Below are 18,608 nucleotides of genomic sequence, written 5' to 3'. Positions count from 1 at the left end.
GCCTTAGGAATGTTTTAGAAATATTAGTCGTTATAGTTCCGCTTAAACGACATAGAAATTACTAATGAGGTATGTTGAAGACGACCGAGCTAAACCGGGGTGAAAGCTGAGAACATGTTTTTGCCACTAATTGTGAGGCATATAATACCAGTTATCAATCGACTATCGATAGGTTGCCAAATGAGGCGTTATACGCGAGGAAATATAGATCACCACTTTGTTGGGATGAAATGACTAGATGATTGAAATCATTCGTCAAAATTTGATAGTGAATAAAAGAGGGTCATGATTGACAGAGTCATATGTTGACAAAGGACGAATTGACCTATGATGTGAAAGTGGAGAGATAATTTCCATAAAAGTTTCTCCATCAAGAGAAATAATTGGATTCAATGTGAAGGGTAAACCTAAACCCCGTTTTATAGGCTCATACGAGATTGTAGAAATGATAGGCCCAATAACTTGATGGTTGGCGTTAGCACTAAGCTTTGAGAATGTGTGTAATGTATCCCATGTGTCGCAAATAGTGAAGTATGTTTACGATTCAAAGCATATGATTCATAATAACAACATAGTTATTAGTCAATATTTGAGTTACGAAGGAAGATCCAAATCTATCTTAGATCGGGAAGTTCAAGTACTAAGGACTAAGTCGATACCGATAGTAAGGGACCTATGAATATATCATGGTCAAGAATAGACTACGGTCTAACAGGAAAGTGAAGTACTCAGAGTTATTTTCTGAGGTACAAATTTCGGGACGAAATTTCTTTTAAGGGGGATAGTATGTAATGACCCGACTTTTAATTGAGGATTTAAAATCTTCTAATGACAGATTAAGGATTTATTATGACAATTAGGGTTCGGCATCCATTAATAAAATATGGACTTATATGAATTTGATGATTTATATACGTGATGATTTATTTTCAATGGATGATGCACTCAAATTATATTTTGAGTCCATTAATCTATTACTGAGGATTTAACATTGAAGTGTTAATTATAGATCTTTTAATTGATTGTTAAAGTGAGCATATGCGATTATTTAATTTATTTAAATGGCAAGCTCAATTAGATTTTATACTTCAAATGAGGAATTTGGCTTATATGTATTAACGTATTTATATGAGTTTCAGACTTCATAATTATGCAAGACAAAAAGTCCACAGTCATACATAGTAGGCTGAAAAAAAAATCCATGTTCATACTAAAGCTGAAGAATTTCCACGATCCTCACCAATCCATTTTTCTTTTATAATCTACACCATTTTTCACCCAAACCTCACCACTTCACCATTTCTAAATTCTGCAGTCTCAATTTCACACAGCAAGTTAAGGTAATAGAATGAGGATATTCATCTCTTTCAATTTTTTTTCACAACTGACGTTTCTAATCTTAGTGATAAACAAAATCTGCAGAAATAAATATCTTCCACCACACCTATTCAAGGTATCATCGACTTCTTGATTTCAATTTTCAGAGAACCACCAAGGGAACTACCAATTCATACACGGCTGTTTTCACAACATGTTTACATATGCACATATGAACTGAAACTTTTAATTGAGTGTTTAATTTGCAAGAAAAGAAATTCAGATTTGATTAAGCAATTACAGTTTGAGAATGATATGTGCTAAGAAACCCTATGCTATTTTATGAACTGAATGTGAGGCTTGAGTCCCTGTTTTTGTATGTGTGAGTCGAGGTCAGGGGGAGGGCAGCCTCGGTGGCTCGCCGTCTCTGGCGATGGCGAGACGGCGGCGGAGCCGCGGTGGTTCCGATCTGCCAAATAGGAGAAGAGAGAGAGAGGGTTTTCAGATTTTTAAATTAGCAAGGGAAGGATATTGAAAATAAGAAAAGAGGAAGGAAGGAAAGTTAGGGTTTTTACCTGGGCTATCTCAGGCGACGGCGGCTCCTCTACGGCTCCTGGCCGTGAGTCCACCGGCGAAGGAAAGGCGGCGGCGACGGCACAGCAGGGGCTGTTTCCGTGCGTCCTGCTTCCAGAGAAGGAAACTGAGACGGGAGAGAAATAGAGGGAAGGGAGAACAGGGGGCGGCCGTGGCGTTGAACGGAGCCAGCCGTTCCGCCGTGGAGGTGAGGCGGAGGAGATGACAGCGGCGGCGTGGTTGCGCTTGCTGTGCCTTGTTCCAGCGGCCGAGAGTGAGCGAGAGAGATAGAGGAGAAGAGAGGGGGGAAGAGTTCAGGGAGAGAGAAGGAGAGGCCGCGCCGCTCGCCGGCGGCGACGGCGCCGTTGAACGACAGCGGGGCGGCAGAACACGATAGAGAAAGAGAGTAGAAAGTGAGGCGCAGGTGTGTGTGTGAATGATGGTGTTTTAATGTGTGTGCAACTAGGTTATTTAATTAAGATGGGCTTGGGATGAACTTAGGCTTTTATTTAACTGTTGGGCCGAGACTTAGGCCGATTTTAATAAGTGTTTGGGCCCTTATTTAATTAATTGATGGGCTTAGATTTAAATATTTGGGCTGCAATATCTGTTGGGCTCGACTCTTTTAAATAAAAATCTGATGGGCTTCTTTTATTTAAAGGATTTGGGCTTCTTTAATTTAATTGTTTGGGCCTTATTCAAAGAAAAACATGATAGACTTAATTTATCTAATTAATTTGGGCTTATATCTATTTAAATTATTTGAGCTCTTAATTATTAATTTAAATTGAGCTTGATTAATTTAATTATATATTGACCTTTAAATTAATTATTTAAATGGAGTTCTTTATTTCAAGTATTTTTACAAATGGACTTTAAAATAAAATATTTTGAGTTAAACTCTTATTTAAATTAATTATTTTCAAATGACTTATTAATATGGATTATTTGAAAATGATTAAATTATTTTAAGTATGAGAAAGAATGATCTATGATGACATAATTTGTTTATGTAATATTATATGATTTGTTATTAAATGACGGAATATTTAACTTGATGGCGTGAGTAGAACGAGTTATGATTGATGCGCATGATGATGTTCAAATAAACGGTTTCGAACCTAAATGTTAGTTATGTGATAGATGTTTTGAGTTTAAGGTTTTGAACGAGACAAGATTAATATGGATGCTAGAACCCTAAAATCATTAAAGGAGATAGTTTAGTTTAGAGACCTATCTTCCTTTCTTACACGACTTTCTTCTCGAACTTATCGACTCTTCGTCAATAAAGGTCCAGACGGGAAGTGAAAGCTAAAGAAGGAGGTAACTCTACGCCCCTAGTGGGAACGGAATGAGGTGGGCTTTCTTAAAACACGTATATAGAGATCCCCTGCATACAGGCCGCTTATACGAAATGAAATGAATGATATGATATGACTATATTATTTCAAATGATGAATGGTTCTTATGAAATGAAATGTTTATGGAAATGATTAAATGATGAATGGTTCTTATGGAAGGAAAGGAAATGTTTATGAAATGATTGTCTGCCAAAAATATTTATGTTTTATGTATGTATCCTATCTGTGTTGGTTCGCCAACTATAAAGGAAATCGAATTCGGACCCTACGCTAGACGAAGGTTTGCTAGTAAGGGTTAACGTGTACACTCATGGAGACTGTGTGTCGCTTGCGACCGGTCTTGGCGTCCGTGGAAGGAGGCCTCCTTCCCGGCGCGTAAAAGGAACAGATATGGATCATATAGACTGAAAATGGGATGCGCATCCAACTTTATGAAATGAAAGAAAATGTTTAGTAAGCACAGGTCCTTCAAGTAAAACCCTGTGTGTTACTGTTGGCAGTACAATAAATGATATAAAATGTTATGTTTTCGGCATATGTTCACTGAGTATTATTACTCAGCCCTGCATGTTGTTTTCCCTAATGTGCAGGTTGAGCGGGTGATGGAATGGAGTGGAGTTGAGCGGATGTACCCTTGAGACGTAGAACAGTAATGTAACCTTGAGTATACATCTTCATATGTATAACTCACACGTATTTCCGCTGCAAGATACTCTGATTATGCTAATGTTTTATTTTAAGTATGATACTCTTTTGTTGGGTAATCCACTTCGACGGGCCTTCCCGAACAAACGTCTTGTATTTGCCCAAGTGATCAGTTATGATCCTAGTGTTATATAATAAATGTCTCTTTTCGTAAAATGTTTGATTGTTAAGTAAATGCCCCTTTCTTTCCCCGCTTCTTAATCCCCTTCCCGAGTCATAACCCCGGTTAAACCATCCTTAGGGATTGCGGGCTGTGACAACACATGCCAAACATCTCATGCATATAAAGCTATAAATATTGTCATTGCCATTCTCATGCAAAACATAAGGAATTTATCTAAAAAGCCTGTTCGCTAAACTCATTTTCATTTCATAAAAGTTGTCTGCGCAGACTTTCTCATCAAGTAAGTATCGTATCTGTTAACTCGTGTACTGAGAGGGAGGCCTCCCTCTGCAGCACTGTAATCGGCCAACCTGAAAGCTGACTTACGATTACCGTGTACACTAATTCTACCTCGCGTAGAACCGATATTATTATGCTCAGACAGATAGATAACATACTAAAATCTCAAATATTTTGGCAATGCAATAACATCAAAATAGATTTTCATTTCAATCATACATCAATACATAAAACGCATAAACATCTTGATTTTAGCGTAGAAAAGCCCACCTTCTTGCGTCTTGTATTAACGGGGAATATCATTCTCTCCCCACGTCTTTACTTCCCAAAAGGACCTTCATTGCTATGAAGAATCGATGAGAAGAAGGGTCATTATAAAAGAAAACTCATTTATTAACCTAAACTCAAATAAGGAATTAAAACTTAATAATTTTAACTCTACTACCCTGCCAGCGGTGACTTGGCAGCCAGAGCTGACAAACTCGACAAAGCTGAAAATCACACGCCAGAGCTGATCACTCGACAGAGCTGAAAATCACATGCCAGAGCTGACCACTCGGCAGAGCTGAAAATCACACGCCAGAGCTGACCACTCGGCAGGGCTGAAATTCACACGCTAGAGCTGACCAACTCGACAGAGCTAAAATTCACACGCTAGAGCTGACCAACTCGACAGAGCTGAATTTCACACGCCAGAGCTGACCAACTCGACAAAGCTAAAATTCACACGCCAGAGCTGACCAACTCGACAGAGCTGAACTCCACAGCCAGAGCTGACAATTCGACAGAGCTGAACTCTGCAGCCAGAGCGAACAACTCGACAGAGCTGGAATTCACACGTCAACTCAAAAAGCTCAAAACTTACTCATGCTCATCAAACATTCGGTCCTCATACATCCCTTCACTAACATTCCTCAAAAACTTCCAACTTAAACTAGCATGCTCAAGTGACATCCTAGAACACATATACGCAAAAACATTTATCATGCAACGTCCCATACTTCACAATTTAAACAATCATGCTCTAAAAACACATACAATTTCGTGCTTGGAAAAAATACGAATTTAAAATATAACAATCATAGCATACTCCTAAGCACAAATATCAAGTCAAAACGATCAAACAAAAATCGAAAGACGAGCTAAACAGTGAAAACAAACGGGGCTTCCCTCATGGGTTTCGTAGCTACAGTTTGTTCCATTCTTACTTCCTTCATTAAACATGCTCAACTATATGCTAGGAACAACATATTAAAAATTCACAATGATCCGACATCATTTCAAAATAAAGTCGAGAAATCGACGTTGACTAAACTCGAAAATCTAACTATCAAAATGTAGGTAGAGATGACACCTACCTACACTACAAGAAAACACGCGTTTAAAGACCGAAATTAACGATCGAAAATTTCGGTCGTTAATTTTGCGGCCTTAACGACCGATTTACGACCGTTTAACGACCGATTTTATTTTTTATTTATTTTTATTTTTTAACGACCGAAAATTCGGTCGCTAATTATTTTTTAATATTTTAATATTTAATTTTTTTTAACGACCGAATTTTCGGTCGTAAAAATTATTTTTTTATATTTTAATTATTTTTTTAATTTTAACGACCGAAAATATATATTTTTTATTTTTTTTATTAAAAATTATTTTTTTAAAAAAAATAATTTTTTTAAAAAAAAAATTATTTTTTTTAAAAAAATATTTTTTTTAACGACCTAATATTATTTTTTAATTATTTTTTATTTTTTTATTTTTTTTATTTTTTAATATTTTTTAAATAAAAAAAATATTTTTTTTAATTATTTTTTTAAAGACCGAATTTTTCGGTCGTTAAAATTATTTTTATTTATTTTTTATTTTTTTTATATTTTTTTATTTTTTTATTTATTTATTTTATTTATTAACGACCGAATAATCGGTCGTTAATTTTATTTTTTCAATTTTAAAATTTAAATTTCGTTTTTATTTTTATTTTTATTTTTTGATTATATATAAATATATATATATATATATACATATTTAATTATTTTTTATTAATTTTCTATTTAATTATTTTTTTCAAATTATAGAGAATATTTTGAAAATGATTGTTATTTTCATAATATTATTCTATAAAAATAGATAATATTGATTATTAATAAAAATGTGATATTATCTGCAAATAATAATAAATTATTAGATTTATTATAATAAATTATTAGACTTATTATAATAAATTATTAGACTTATTAGATTTTCTAAATTATTAGATTCATTATTTTCAAAATATTAATAATTTTATTATTTTAAAATAATAAAATTATTTTTCAAATATTAATTTTATTAATATTGATTTTGTTGTATATTTGATTGTTATTTTTCATACTCATATTTTCTTTTCTTTTTTTAATTACGATAATATTATTTTTTTATTATTTTAAATTCGATCGTATATTTATCGTCAATGTTTCGCCGACACCACAAATCTTAGTTATTATCTCGACATATTATAAGGTTATGAATGATTAATGATATTTTATATTGAATTAGAGTTTAAATGAATTAATAGGTACTATATATATCAATAATACGAGTGTTCTCTATTGGTGACTACTCGAAAGGAACTTCAAGGTTAAGCGTGCTTGACTTAGAGCACAAGTAAGATGGGTGACCTACTGGGAAGTTCGTCAAATGGTATGCAATTAAGGTCAAAATACATTAGAAATACACTAAAAATACTTGTGGGATACAAAGATATAAAAAATAAAAAAATATATTTTTTTCGAAAAAAAAAATATTTTTTTATTAATTTTTTAACGACCGAATTTTCGGTCGTTAAAAATAAAATTTCGGTCGTTATTTAAAAAAAATAAAAAAAATTATTTTTATTTTTTATTTTTTTCTCTTTTTAACGACCGAAATTTCGGTCGTTAAAAATAAAAAATCGATCGTTAAATTTAACAACCGAAAAAACGGTCGTTAAAACTCGGGCGACGATGCAAACAACGACTGTAAAAAACGGACGTTAAATCGGTCATTAAAAATATTAACGACCGATTTTTGGGTTTTAACGACCGAAATTTCGGTCGTTAGAGCCGCATTTTCTTGTAGTGCTAGATATGTGTTTGAAAAGATGATCGGGGCTCGTCTCCTCGCTTAAAACGGAGCTCAAAAGCTCCAACTCCATGCAAAAATGGAGAATGTGCGTGAGTGTGTGTGTGATTAAAGTGATAGTGCGTGTGATGAAAGTGATGGCTGACTTAAAGGCTGTAACAGCCGAGATATTTTAAGGGAATGGGCTTTGGGCGGTTGGGGGGGGTGGTTAGGGTAGGGGTAGGTAGATATTTTAGGATATTAATCCCCTTTTAGTCGTTAAATATCTCGTTTCGTCTCGTTTTAACGACTAACTATCCATACTCTTCGTTACTCGCCCTCTCAACTCCCACTCACTTTCATTACACTCGTAATTCTATATAAATATAGAAAGCTCAAGTTCATTCTCGAAATTCTAATAAACGAGCTCTATTCGTTTATCGAAAAATTCTAGTTTACTATTCACTCGTCGTCCAAAAATAAAAACTTTCATTATTGGACTCGTATCGAAAAACTAAGAATATTTCTCGACAACGCGCACATAAGATTTTGAAAGTCGACAAAAAGACGAAATAGCAATTATTACTATTCATCGTCAAAATTTCAAAAACATCTTAACGGACTCAGATCTCACTTCCGAGTTCATCGTTCTCAGTCAAATAATTATCTCAAATTATTCAAATACTCATACTTAAATACGAATATAAAATCCCACATCATTCAGATATAAAAACTGACTTCTCAAAATTGTAAATCAAAGTAGTTCTCATGTCTCTATAAAATTAAAGGAAAGAGCTAAAACCTTAATTACTCAAACTTAAGCAATTAAACAAGTATTAAAAGCCCGGGTATTACACTCCAACCTGTCATCGGTTTTTGTCATGTGAGCTTATGTGGCCGTCATGAACTTCATTAAGATCTCTTCAAGGTTGACATTTTTCTCTTCCTTGATCATACCATTTCTCACAGCAAATCCGGGTGGTGGTTGTAAGAAGTTGCTGGGATTACCATATGCAAGATTTGGGTGGCGATTTGTTTAAAATCCTTGATTGTATTGCCCTTGATACCCTCCTTGGTGTTGAGGATGGAAGTTCCCAAAGCCTCGATTATTGTTGATGTAGTTCACATCCTCAATGTTGGTTCGTTCCTCCACCGTAGGCTCCGACTTTGATGTGGACATAACATCAATTTTGCTATTTATAGCGGTCAATTGAGCCGTCAAAAGAGCTATCGGATTCGAGCTTGTTGTAGCTGCCACTTTCTTCAAAATAGTCCTCTCCACCGGAAATTGGTAGCTATTTGCGGCTAAATTCTCAATTATGTGGGCGGCCTCCTCGTGGCTTTTCTCTAACAATGCTCCATTCGTCGATGCATTCATGTCTCTTTGCATCTCACCACTACACCCGGTGTAGAATACACAAATGATTGTGTTTTGGTCTAAGCCATGGTTAGGGCACTTCCTTAACATCTCTTTGAATCTTTCCCAAGCTTCATAGAAGGATTCTCCATCAAATTGGTGAAATTGGACTATGTCCTTCTTCATCTTCATGGTTTTACCCGGAGGGTAGAACTTGTTGAGGAACTTTTGAGCCATCTTCTCCCATGTAGTGATAGAACCACCCTCTAAAGATTGATACCATGTCTTGGCCATGCCACTTAGTGAGAAGGGGAAGAGTTGAAGTCGAGCTGCATCCTCCGGGACTCCATTTAACTTGATAGTGCCTCATATCTCCAAGAAATTTCCAAGATGTCCATTCGGGTCATCTTGAGAAAGACCGGCGAATTGGTTTTGTTGCACCATATTTATGAGGGCCGGCTTGAGCTCAAAATTATTGGCATTGATCCTTGGAGCATGCACTCCTCCTTGTTAGGCCACGGGTTGGAACATCTCGCTAATGAGTGGTGGTGGTGGTGCATTCATTTGAGCCTCTTGCTCATTGATTCACCCTTGCATGGCCTCCAATTGTCTTCGGAGTTGGAGGATCAATTCTTGATTTTTCGCCATGTTTTCCTCCAATTCTTTCTCTCTTCTCGCTCTTGCTTTGTTGTGTCGGCAAAAAGCTTCAACTTCAAGGTCAATGGGTATAAGAGGAGCACCCTTAGACCTTGTATTCATGCACTACCTACCAACCAACAAGAAACAACGAGTCAAGACACAATCTTAAAATTAAAAACAAAAATAAATCAAGTACGCCGACAGCTGTCCCACAGTTGAGCTTGATGAGCCTGTAATGGTTGACCATGAAGTTTCTCGGGCTGCTGCTGCTGCAGCTGGTTCAGAGTACGCCGACAGCTGTCCCACAGTTGTCTCAAGACGCTTGATAGTAGCGGCATAAGACTCCATATTCTGCTTGCTCAGCTCCATAAAAGACTGCATAGTCTCCTCCAGCGAAGATTTCGGCTGTGGAGTCTGCTTCTGAAACTGTGGTGGAGCGTTCTAGAAGTGTTGCTACTGAAAATTCCCTTGCTACATAGGAAATTGCTAGGAAAAATTTTGTTGCTGCATAGGAAACTGTTGGTACTGCTGTGGATACTGCTGGGAAAAATTCTGCTGCTGCGGGACAGAATTTTTTTACTGTGGTGAGAAATACTGCGGTTGATTTTGATATCCCATCTGCTGTGGAGGTCTTCGGAACTGACTTCCTTGATTTAATCCTGATCCAGGAGCCTGATTTCTCCAGCCAGAATTTTGCTGACCCCTCCATCCTCCGTTGAAATTTTGTTGGCCTTGATTATAATTCTGTCTTTGCTCAAATTGGGGTCTGCTTGGATATCCCTGAGCTGAATAAACTTCAGCTTCTCCTTCTGGCGTGTATTCCCCCATTCTATGACATTCATTGACTCCATGGCCAAAATCTCCACATATTCCACAACCTTCTACGATATGCTCTTGAATAGGTGGAGTTTCCAACTTGCTCATCTTGAGCTGCTGTACTTCCCTCATAAGTGTAGCCACCTATTTTTGCAGCTCGCCAGTCGGTGCTACTGTGCTAGCCTCAACCCGGCGTCCACGGGTTAACTTCTGCTGAGAACTCTTGGCCAGAGTCTGGAAAATCTGGTTCAGTTTTGTAGCTGTCTTTCTGGCCATGTTCTCGCCTGCAGTATTGTCAACCATAAATTGAGCAGTTTGAATCAGTCCATCGTAGAAAACCTGGCTCAACATCACAGGGGGCAGCTGATGCTGCTAGCATTCCCTGAGCAACTCCTGAAATCTCTCCCACACCTCATGAAAAGGCTCATCAGATCCTTGAATGAAATTCATAATCTGCGTACGAATCTCCTGCGTCTTATGATTGAGATAAAATTTCAGCATAAATTTCTCGCACGCCTCTCCCCAAGTTGTGATGGAATTTGGCTGCAGAGATAACAACCACGACCTCACCCTATCCTTCAGCGCATACTGGAAGCATTTAAGCTTCAGCTGATCTTCTGTGATATCCAGCAGCGAAAAAGTCTGCACCTGGTGCAGAAATCACGGATAAACTTCAGGGCATCTTCATTAGGCAGCCCGTAAAAGAGGGGAATCACATTTGAATCATTGGGCGTCAACTTATAGTTCCTAACTGCAGTAGGAAGAACTATAGCTGAACTTGTGGCCTCTACAACAGACCGGGCAAAATCTCCCATATACTGCAGATTGTTTTGCGCCATCTCTTCTTTGCTGTGGTTGGATGGCTCTTCTTCTTTTTCTGTTTGATAACCTCTGGATTCTTCAGAGTGATTAGATTAAGTATCCTCCAGAGTGGTATCTGACTTCAAACTCCTTGCGCGCTCGTGCTCTTTTTCCACAGACTCGTCTGAACTGGACTCAGATTCCTCCTCCTGTTGGTTAGGAAATAATTCCTTGATGTTCTTTCTAAACACTCCACTAGTCCGATTAATGTTATCGACGTAGGGCACCAATTCCTATTTTAGACTTCGGCGACCCTGCATGCACAATACTAACAAACGGATCAAACGCACTGGCGGGAGAAAATAACAGAGTCAAAAGAAAATAAATAAACAGAAAAGAAACACAAAAAACAACGTGACACAATTAAAATGCCTAAAACCTTCCCCGACAACGGCGCCAAAATTTGACTCAACTCAAAACACCTATTGAATTGACTCACAATCGTACGAGGTCATCCTAGTGCGGAGAAGGTCTTCAAGAATTCATCCGTTGGAGATAGATTTGAACTTTGCTGAGGCTTCAATTTTTGAGGTTCCTTGTTTGGTGAGAACGACTACTTGGTACAGGAGATACGACGTCTTTGAAAAAGGTAATCACAAAAAAAGGCTCATAGAAAAGACGATCTTTGAAATCTCTGCGAGGAAGAATGTTAACTGATACTAAATGATATTATATGAGTATGGTTTAAGTTTTCATATGAATATCACATGAGTTTTAAATGATGGATTTTCAAGTCTATTTATTTTAGAAATGGGCTGGGCCAAATTAATTACTAAACTTGACAAGTTTTGCTTTTTGGGCCGGATTCTCTTATTTGTGGATTTTTCAAAGCCCAACTGAATTTTTATTTTCTTGGAGCTCAAGTTTTTCAATCACATATTTTCTTACTACCACATTATTTTCAATCACAAGTTAATTGAATGGAATTCAGAATCTCAAATGTCCACGTAGCTTAGTTTCCTCCTACTTGACACCCCCAATCCTTCAGATTCTTCAACCACAAATTAGCTGATTTCATTCTCCTCCCAAACAATTCAGTCCGCATTCCCCAGCAAACTTCTATCTCTCAAATCGGTTTTGTCTACCCTACATCGCCACATTCTACGCACTGTCGTAGATGGACTGACACGTGTTCTATCTATTTTATTACTTGTTTTCTTATTTGTTTTATACTTTTGCTTAACCCAGACCCGGACCCGGATTACTGTTGAATACCACTTGCACCGTTTTTTTGCATGGCTGTTTTGCAGAAGCTAACTTTCCATCTTGGATTATGTGCCTCCCCTAATTACTTTGACTCTAAAAAATTAGGTTGACACGTTTCGATCTGTAGTTGACGGATCATTATGATTTTTCATTCCCCACCGTTGGATTACACTTTAAAAAATTTGGGCTATACCCACGTCGCCGGTGTACGACGGCCAGCTTCTACTTCAACGGCTTCTTCTTCTTTTTCACAAGGCTTTTACTTATTCTGTGGAAGTATTATCTTGTGAGGGTAAAATAAAAAATTTCAAAATGGGTTCTCCAGCATTGTTGTTATTCTTTGACGTTGTAAGCTTTCAACTGTTTTTGTGAAATCCGTCGAAGTATAATAGTCTCCGGCACTCACCGTTGCTAAGTATAAAGTAGTGACAACATATTTGAAGTTCGGAAAGCGAAACTGCAATAAATTCAGCTAACACTTTTCACAAACATGTGGTGGGCGTGCTTATACAATGCAGTAACTCTGTAATGCAATTTGTTTTTCAGTGGAACTTTTCGTGAGCCAAGTTCATAGTTATTATATTAATCATTAATAATGAATAAAATCAATGATTCAGAATAGTGTTGGAAAATTTGGTGGGAAAATTTGGATGTATTTGATGAAAGGGATTCCCTCCGAAAAATTTTGGATGGAATGGTGGGGCTTGTTGCTGGTACAAAGCCATGGAATTGGTACTTTTCTAAATTGTTTTACAACCAGTGAAATAAAATTAACTTATAAATTACCTTCAAAATTTATTTTACATAAGACACTGCGGGAAAACCAAGTACTGGTAGATTTCTTTACTTGAAAATGATTTAAAAGGATTCCGATTTTCCCATATATATACGTAGGAATATAAATGTTTAGTTTTTTACAGTAATTAATTATTATCTAAGAGCAATGCGATGAAGTAATAACGAAAATTATATGCTTTTTTCTGAATGGAACAATGTTAACTAATAATGACAACATTATATGTTATTACAGGAATTACAAATTCAGTCACTTTTAAAAAAACAAAATACCAGATAAGCCTAAAATTTTGGAGGAAACTATAGCCATAATACAGAATACTACTACTATGTATCAACAATAACAAAACTACCGTCTTCCCATACGAAACGTCTGATATTAACTTGAATCGTGGACGCATGATCTGGACTACAAGTTCCAACGATGTTGAAGTATACCACATCCCCAACTTGAAGTCCATGTTCAACGTAGAATTCATCTTTGCGATTTATTTCCTTCATGCATCACGTGAGCGAGTACTATGGGTTTTTTTTTTGTTGATTGCTTCTTTGAAAAAGTAAAATATTCGCGTAGAATGTGGCGACGTAGGGTATACAAAGCCAAATCAAGAACTCTCACAATCGCTCCAGAATACCTGCAAGTATTTATAATCTACCAAATCAACAGTTCATCTACAACCCATTCTCAGCCATAATTTCGAGAACCCAAAATCTATTTATTTTCCTTCACAAAAGGTAAACCGACTCACAAATTCATGCAATAATCAGTAATCCACTTCATAAAGAACCATCTTATTCACGGAGGATCTTGAAACAGAAAGCAAGAGAAGTATGGCATATAAATTGACTTTGCATATATAATGTATGTCTGCATATACACGTGCATTTTTCTGCAAATTAGCTAATCAAAGCTTTTTAATTTAATAAGACAAGAAACTATCACTCTTGCGTATGTTTGATGTATAAAAAGAAGCCATTTCTATTTTGTGTTGTGTGTGAGGCTGCTGCTGGGTTGTGATTCGAGGGAGAACGGAGAAAGAGAGGACCGGCGATGCTGCTGTGGGCAGCGGCGTTGTGGCCGCGACGCCGATGGATGGCGGCGGCTTCTCGTCGGAGAGAGAAGGGTGGAGATTAGGACGGAGGAGGGAGTGCCGGCGGCGGCAGCGGCCTGATGCTCCTGCTGGCGTCTGCCATAAATAGAGAGAGAAAGGGGAGGCGGCTGGACGGTGGGGCTGTTCGGCGGCAGGAGCGACGGCGGCCTCGGCCTTTGAGATCGACCGAAGGTCCAGAGAGGGTGAGATCGGCGGCGGCGGAAATGGCCTTCTGGCTCCTGCTGTCTGTCTGCTAGATTTAGGGATTTTATTTGCAGATTTGGGGTTTTTGCAGGAGAGTAGGAGAGAAGGGGAAAAAGAAAGAGTTGAGAGGGCGGTGGTGGTGCCCAATGCGGCGGCGGTCGGCGGTCGGCGTCGGCCTCTGCAGCCGGAGGAGAAGGAGAGATAGGGGGGAGAGTTTCATGGTACTTCATCTGGTTCGGTTTTGAGAAACAAAGAATGGGGTTTTGAGCGAGTTTGAGGAGGGGAAGGAGGTGGTGGTGGTGGCAGCTGGTGGCGATTTCGCCGGAAAAGGAAGGCGGCGGCGTCGGCATGAAGGAAGAGAGGAGAGAGAGGTAGGGAGAAAGAGGGTGGAGGGCGGCGAGAGTGATGAGAGAGAAGAGGGGGGGGGGGGGTTAATTGATTATTCAAGTTCATTGTCCCCTTGGGATGGCCTAGTGGTTGGGGTGGTTGCCTGTTGTCCAAGAGGTCACAGGTTCGAGTACTCTCGGCCACAATAACCACTAGGTGGGGTGTGTGTGTGTTTTGTATTATTTATAATGTAATTTCATCAAAAAAAAATTATTCAAGTTCATTTGGACACTGATTTATTTAATTAAATTCTTCATTAATTGTTTCTTTACAAGTGTTGTTATAGGCACACGATTGTTTTGTTATATGTTCTAATTTAAATGTTAGTTTTACAAATTTTTGTAAGAAAAATATGGCAAAACACATCTAGAGGTCCCCTATATTTCTATTTATTATTTCATTAGGTCCTTAAAAAAAAATTCGTTTCAATAGATCCTTATATTATTAATTTTTATTTTGTTGGATCCTTATTTAACGGAATCCATAAGTCTGTTATCTCATACTCCCTTTCTTTGTTTTTTGGAATTACGTACTCCCTTTCTTTCTCAAATGAAAATAGAGGTGTGCATCAGTCGGTTTGGCCGGCCGATCGACCAAATTTTAGCCAACCGATCGACCGACCGGCCCCCCAAAAAAATAACCGACCGACCGAAAACTGATTTCCAAACCGGCCAAAAGCCGAACCGGTCAAATTTAGGTTTTCGGCCGATCGAACCGACCCGACCGCCCACCTGTGCACTTACTTCAAATTTGCAGGTCGGCTATGGTTGTTTCAAGCACGGAGGGCGGCGCCGGTGCGGTGGTGTTGGTGTCAGTGAGAACCTCTTTCTCCTAAGAATCAACGGCGATAGAGAGAGGCCTATTTTCAGCAACTGTTTCATAATCTCCCACTTGAGGGTGGTGGCGGTCTGGACTCTGGAGGGCAGCGCGGCTGCGGGCTGCGGCAATTTCGGGCCGGCGGCGGACTGGGGGTAAGGGTGGGGGTGGGGTTTACGGGCGGCTGACTGGGGGTGGGGGAAGGCAGATTGGATTGGGGTTTGGGGCTTGGGGTGGGGGTGGGGTTGACGGGAGGCTGACTGGGGGTGAGGGAAGGCAGATTGGATTGGGGTTTGGGGCTTTGGGGGAGGCGGAAGATAGATAGTGAGAGAAAGATAGGTTTAAGATTGATGATGTAGGTTAAAAAATGAAAAAGAATATTAAAATACATATATGTTCGGTCGGTTCGGTTTTCGACCGACCAAATTAAAAAAAATTGAACCGACCGAAAAAATCGAAAATTTTCAAAAAAATCGGCCGAACCGACCGAACCATTAAAAAAAACCGATCGAAAACCGATCGGTTTGATCAATTTTCGTTCGGTTTTTTCGGTCGGCTCGGTTTTTGCTCACCCCTAAATGAAATAAAGCAAACTACAGCTTTGCGATTCCAAGCAGAGAAATGCAGAAGGAATAAGATAAGGCAAATTTTTGGGCTCGCTGCTTGGCACACCAAAACTACCTTTCGACCATTAATGAACTTTCAAGGAAAATCAAAATATCGAACGCACAAAGGGGTATTTTAGTAAAGCAAAGGAAAGAAGCGAGCTGAGAACAAAATTTGGGAATGTTGCAATATTTCCTAAATCAGCCAAGAATGAAAAGCTATACAAGATCAAGAAGCCGATGAAGAAGATGAGGTTTAATGAAAAGTTATGCTTTGTAGTGTCGCCTTCTTCATCATCTTGTACTTTGATGGTGGCTATTTGATTGTATCTTAATTAATGAAGAAGATGAGGTTTAATGATTAAGCATATAAAAGTTGGAAATTAATCGGAAGATGATCAATAATTTGAGGAATTGTAATTGAATCTCCAAAAGGGTGAAGCAGTAACGGAAAAGTTCACGAAATTATATGATCAGTTAAATAAGGACCCAATAAATTCAAAGAGAAAAGTAGAAGGATCCATTAAAACAAAAAAAGTTATGTAAGGATCTTATGAAACAAGAACTAAAAATAAAGGGACCTCAAGATATGTTTTGCCGAAAAATATTTTAAGTTAATTTTATGCTCAAGTTGAGTTTTCAAAGTAAAAGTCGAGCAAGAGTATTGTTGGAACCCTTAGCCAAGAAAAATGATTTTCAAGTTTATGTTGAATTTTTGAAAACCCGGGTGTTGCGAATCTAGTTAGAAAATGATGACAAGTCATGAAGGTTAAGCTTGATTTTAGGATTATGAGTTTAAGTTGAGAACTTATCTTGTAGGTCCTACAGAAGAGGATATTTAGGCTCTTGTTCAGCTGAGTTATATTGTTTGGATTTTCTTCAAATCAGGTGAGGCTTTATTTACGAAATGTATGTTTGAGCTAATAAGCTCGGTTTCATGTAAAGTTAAAGTTTGATGATTCATGCTTAAAATGTTTTTGCTCTCTATTGGTTATTGCTTCTACCAGAACATTGTTGGCTCCGCCAACCAAAACATTGTTAGCTCTGCTAACCAGAATTGTGTACGTACACCAGAACCTGTTGTCTCGAGAGATTCGGTGACAACCAGTTGTAGTTAGCACGCCCAATAGATGAGCCAGGAAAATATGAGTTCAGATTATTTTAGTATGCATAGAATGACTCGTTTTTAAAAACATTTTAGTATGCACTAGTACTCAGCCATGCAAATGTTTTCAAAACCTTTTGCAGATTGAGCAGCTGGTGGTGATGTGCGAGGCTGATGAAGGGTTGTTGCTGTGGATTTTGAAGAAATACTGTGTTTACTTCCGCTGAAATAAATTCACTTAGTGAATATTATCTGATGCCTAACTATGTTAATACTTTTATTCATATTTTTAATATGAATTTCACTCTCCATCACCTTTCTAGCGATTGTTTTCCGCATCTATTATATGCTTAGTATGAGACGTTGTCTTGGTCTCAGACCTTCGAACTTTCGATCCTGATAGGGAGAATAGTTATGTTATAATGTCGTACTTGTTATTATTTAAACACGGCATATCTTACTATTAATGAGATGAAGCCCAATCCTCATGGCACATTACCCATTTTATTCAAGTAAAGCTTAGTAGTCCCGTTACATAGCCCATTTCTTATTTTCCCGGGAAATTGGGGCTGTCACATTATCGATCTAATTTATCATAGTTCGTACTCATTTCTGTAATAATTCACCAATCCTCGCTGATTAAATACTCGTCGTATTTATATAAATTAAATCCTTATACTTGGGATTTAATACGTGAAAGTCGGAATTAATTCGCGACTTAATACTAAACACATATAGCGTGAAATAATAAAATTATTATTCACATAAGCTCAAGTTATAATTCTAGCAATTTGATTTAAATAACACGATTTATGAAATCGGTTATAACTCTGAAATTTCTAATAATATTGATTGAATCAATCGACTGGTAAAGCAAAGTCTCAAACGTGTAGCTAAACCAATAATTTAATTATTGGTTTGATTCAGGACTGAATATTAAATCGCAACTCTGTATCTCTTATACAGGCTTTTGCTGAAATAATATTATCTCAACAGAATAGTCACAATAAATAATTAAATAGGCAAAATAATTTTATAATTAATGCACATATTTAATCTAATATGTATTTAAAAGAGCGGGACATCACATACTACCCCCCTCAAAATAAATTTCGTCCCGAAATTTTCATACCTTCGTTAAACAGTTCTGGATATTTTTCTTTCATCTTGTCCTCCAGCTCCCACGTGGCTTCTTCTTGTCCATGGTGTCTCCAAAGAACTTTCACTGAAGTGATTGATTTATTTCTGAGCTGCTGGACCTTTCGATCTAGAATTGCTTCGGGTTT

At 37.7% G+C, this 18,608-nt stretch overlaps 2 long non-coding RNA genes and 1 other non-coding gene across 3 annotated transcripts; all 3 read left to right on the top strand.

The window, feature by feature from the left end:
- Positions 1-1,280: 1,280 nt before the first annotated feature.
- On the top strand, positions 1,281-4,157 carry LOC131006751 (uncharacterized). Its single transcript, XR_009095755.1, has 4 exons — positions 1,281-1,340; positions 1,423-1,453; positions 3,182-3,246; positions 3,842-4,157. It is a non-coding gene; the product is annotated as an uncharacterized LOC131006751 (long non-coding RNA).
- A 4,722-nt stretch (positions 4,158-8,879) lies between these two features.
- LOC131007359 (small nucleolar RNA R71) lies at positions 8,880-8,986 on the top strand. The gene has a single exon (XR_009096062.1). It is a non-coding gene; the product is annotated as a small nucleolar RNA R71 (small nucleolar RNA).
- A 7,849-nt stretch (positions 8,987-16,835) lies between these two features.
- On the top strand, positions 16,836-17,353 carry LOC131006750 (uncharacterized). Its single transcript, XR_009095754.1, has 2 exons — positions 16,836-17,105; positions 17,225-17,353. It is a non-coding gene; the product is annotated as an uncharacterized LOC131006750 (long non-coding RNA).
- Positions 17,354-18,608: the final 1,255 nt, after the last annotated feature.

This window comes from Salvia miltiorrhiza, chromosome 1 (genome assembly GCF_028751815.1).
Source record: "Salvia miltiorrhiza cultivar Shanhuang (shh) chromosome 1, IMPLAD_Smil_shh, whole genome shotgun sequence".
Classification (NCBI taxonomy): domain Eukaryota; kingdom Viridiplantae; phylum Streptophyta; class Magnoliopsida; order Lamiales; family Lamiaceae; genus Salvia; species Salvia miltiorrhiza.
Note: the sequence above shows the minus strand (reverse complement) of the source record. Positions and strands in the feature narration are given on the sequence as shown.